Source organism: Pinus tabuliformis, chromosome Q (assembly GCF_031772625.1).
Source record: "Pinus tabuliformis cultivar Carrire ecotype Pingquan chromosome Q, CPIR1, whole genome shotgun sequence".
Classification (NCBI taxonomy): Eukaryota; Viridiplantae; Streptophyta; class Pinopsida; order Pinales; family Pinaceae; genus Pinus; species Pinus tabuliformis.
In genome coordinates, this window is record NC_142296.1 from 112,591,896 (window position 1) to 112,596,237 (window position 4,342).

Consider the following 4,342-nt stretch of genomic DNA (forward strand, 5'->3'; position numbering starts at 1 on the left):
GGTAACTTATCAATACCATATGTCTAAAACAATATTCAATCTATTAAATATATTTTTTCTATTTTAACTTTTTTTTTTCCAACGCAGATCGCTCAATCCAGTTCATCGAGCCACAGTCATAATATATAAATAAATCATTCCAACAATAAATACATAAAGGACAATTTAAAACCAAGTCAGCAAAAATATTACGTAGATTTAGTATATCATACAATACAATATCCAAAATTATGAGGTATATTTTTAAGGTAATAGATACAATTTAAGATTATTTAATATATGATAAAATATGATATCCAAAAATGTCATAACTTTTAATTGGGTTACTTTATAACTTTTCCTTTTGTCATAAAGTGGTCCAGAGAGCCCAATTGGGGTAGGCCAATAGAATCTCATAGTATAATGGGTCCTGCATTGTGCATGGTGTACTTTGAATCGCCGCCATGCTTGTCTCCCGCATTGAGTAGATCCGGAATATATATGGGGTTTCGAGATACACATTCAGACTTTCCTCGTTACAGGTCTTTGCCTGCACAGCTTCACTTTAAACATGCCCACGAGTATTTTCAACCACAAGTGATAAAGCCTAGGCACAGACTCACACATTACTTTTCTTTTTTAAAGTGACTGTCGATGGTTAGATGGTAGTGCGGTTTACACATTTACTTGAAGCATGAATTTCCAAAAAGCAAAGCAACATACACTGTACCTTGGTACTTTTTACAGATCGAAATGCAGAAAAAGATCTCTGAAACGATGTGACACAACTGGACATAATGCACCGTCCAAACAGTAAACTTGCGTGGCGCCCTCCCTAAAGGAATTTTCCACGTATTTTGTCGTCTCTCTCCTTTTCCGTCGAATGGCCTTCAAATAATCGGGCCGCGTTCATTACAGGACATGAGGGTCTTGCTGTTTATGTTTACAATGTTCTCGCAGCTGGCGATTTCTGGTTCAATGAAAATGGATGGCTGGTCGAATTTGGGGTCAATTTTGGCGACCATGGTATTCATACGGACCATAGTCAAGGATTTCTTTCCCCCAGAAATTTACGATTTGTTTTCAAAATTGCTGCGCGGGCTCTTCGCGATGTTTTCTTCTTACATCTCAGTTGTCATCGAGGAGAACGATGGGACCGAAGTTTACGAGGCAGTGCAGAGTTACCTGAGCGCAAGGTCATCTTTGGCTGCGGAGAGATTAAAACTGAAGAAGCCGGAAAATAGCGAGGAGTTTACATTCAGTATGGATAATAACCAGAAAATCGATGATAAATTTGAGGGTATCACAGTGCGGTGGGCCTTTTATAGCATTGAGCTCGGCCATAAGAATACCGGGTCCCGCTGGAATCCTGCCTCCTACGAGAAACGCTATTACGAGCTCAAATTTCACAAGAAGCACAAGCACAAGATATTCGGGGACTATCTTCCCCATGTCATGGCCGAAGGGGCGATTTTGGAGCTCAAGAGCCGCCACCGGAAGATTTACACCAATGAATACAGCTACTGGTCGCCCGTTGTGTTCGATCATCCTGCGACATTCAGTACTCTGGCTCTGGAACCAAAGCTGAAGCAGGAGATCATGGAAGACCTCCAGAGATTCTCGAGCGGAGAGAAATATTACAAGAAAGTTGGGCGGGTGTGGAAGCGGGGTTATTTGCTCTACGGCCCTCCTGGAACAGGCAAGTCGAGCATGATTGCCGCCATGGCTAATTTTCTCCATTACGACATCTACGACCTGGAGCTCACCCAAGTGAAGACCAACACGGAACTGAGAGAGCTTCTCATCAGTACCACTAACAAATCGATAATTGTGATAGAAGATATCGACTGCTCTCTTGATCTCTCGGACCGCGAGAAGAAGAAGAACAATGCACAGAAAGATGCCGAGGAGAAAGAGAAGTCGTCCGAGTCCGGGAAGCTCGAGGAGAGTAATTCGACAGAGGAGAGCAAAGTAACCCTTTCGGGGCTTCTGAACTTCACAGATGGGTTGTGGTCGTGTTGTGGAAGCGAGAGATTGTTCGTTTTCACCACCAACCACATCGACAGGCTCGACCCGGCGCTTCTCCGGTCTGGTCGCATGGACAAACACATTCACCTCTCATTCTGCACTTTCGGGGCATTCAAGATTCTTGCGCGCAATTACCTCTCCATTGAAGACCATGATCTGTTTCCCCAGATCCAGAATCTGATGGAGACCGCTCAGATGACGCCTGCGGATGTAACGGAACATCTAATGAAAATGACTGATCATCATCCCACCACTGCCCTCAAGAACCTAATTCAAGCTCTTCAAGAGGCCAAAGAAAGAATAGCTAACGCCGCCGCTTCGAATGGCATGTCAGAAGAAAAGAAGTGCGTGCAGACGCCAATCTTTACTTACAACATCCTCGAAGTTTAATGGTAAATTCAACAACAAAGTCTGTACTATTACATCCGAATTGTTCTATTTCGGCTGAAATAATTGTGGCTGCTCTGAGAGGAGACAAGTTCTGAGTTCTGTAAGAGAAATGCATATTTTTCTGAATGTTTCCAGTTTGAAAGCATTCTTAATGCGTAAAACATTACGGAGTTATGGAGTTGTTTTTAGTGTTTATTTTTAAAGATTTTTTTGGGTTAATTTTTTAAATAGGTTTGATGGATAATTTTCTTTCTGGAAAAAAGGTTTGATAAATAATTTTGTGTAATCTAAGTGTTTTAGGGTTTTCCAGGTAGGGAAGTGAGTGTTTTAGGGTTTTCCAGATGTTGAAGTGAATTTGTATTTACAGTCAAAAAATTAATTTAAATAAGACAAAGCTCATTTGAAACCAATTGCACTAGTGGATTTGACATAAATTTTAAAAGTTCAAAATAAAATAAAATTATAACTCGACACATAAAAAGAATAAGAATCATGGAATAATGATTCATATATTTATTAAAAGAAGGACCATGGTCAAGGGTTTACTTAACTCGGTCTCACACTTCAATTGAGGGTTTTTTGCATCTACCCAAATCCTTCAATTGAGGGCTCATTTAAGTGCTTGATTGAAGCATTAATATCTCGATATAATGCTTAAAATCACCTCAATCGAGGGCATGAAAACAATATTTTCACACTTTTCCTTCCAAAAGTGTTACGTAGCTGAATGGATTAATCATTCACCCTATAAGTTGGGCATTAGTTTCTCAATACCAATATGACTTATTACCACCAAAATGACCTGCAACTTTGGAGGTGTGAGCCTTCATGATAAGTTGCAATCTTCCTCCTTAGAAACATAGAGCTTGTCCAACTTTTAGGGAAATTCATTTTGGATAGGTAGTCAATGTTGATGTCACATTCATTTATATAAACTTGAACTTGTAGCTATTGAAATACCTCATTGAATTCCTCATCTTATATGTATTCCTCTTTAATGCTTCATGGTTGAAAGTATCCATGTTGATAAGAGCACTAAATACTATGATATTGAAAGTGGGTGGCTTTGAAAGCATGTATGCCAACTTATTAATATTTCATTTAATATATTTGATGATAAGGTGAAATAGTCACTATAAAAATCACGTCTTCTTGTAGTGTCTAATTTGTTGAATCTTACTTTAGACCTATAAATATTACAATGGTTAGTGATCAATGTGGATGATTATTTCCTTGTCTATCATATAGTGAGCTTCCATTTCTCAATAACTTGTAGTCGAGCATAAACTCCTTGTTCTTGTAAGATAGTTAAGGAATCTACCATGGAACAATTTAGAAGGATAACATACTAAATTACCTCCTTTCATTAAGGCCAATCCCATACCATCCATTTGCAGCTGTCCCTAACTCAATGGGATTTTAGAAATTTGGCAATGTAAGAATTGTTCTTGACTAGTATTTCATTTCATCACTTCAAAAGGCTTCTATTAATGATCTGAGTTGACTCAACTCCCGGATTTAACCAAGATCTTTTGCTTTCGTGATGTGATTAGAATTGCATATAAAATAGCATAATTGAACATGTATGCATGCTGTAAAGAAGAAGGAACGTGACAATCATCAACAACATAAAAATACAAGACCTTGATAACGAAGTTCGTCCAAGAGGGACTACGTCTCCGGGCCTCAGTGCCAATATGGTGTAGGCCATTGCATTAAGTGTTGTCAATAGTGATGATGTACATAAGAGGTGACGTCGCTATCATACAAGGAAGATTCCCTCACGTAGGAGTGGCTCCAAGAGAAGTTCCGCTGCAGGAACTCTCATTCAAAAAGGACTCCTATCAGTATGACCTAAACTCATGCTTGATGATAATGAGCATCCCGCCAACATGGCATAAAAGGGATCTCAATGCAAACATACATGGCAACACATGAGTATCCC

The 4,342-nt window shown here is 39.3% G+C and overlaps 1 pseudogene; it reads left to right on the plus strand.

Moving 5' to 3' along the window:
* Positions 1–869: 869 nt before the first annotated feature.
* Positions 870–2,585, plus strand: LOC149218486 (AAA-ATPase At3g28580 pseudogene; annotated as a pseudogene).
* Positions 2,586–4,342: the final 1,757 nt, after the last annotated feature.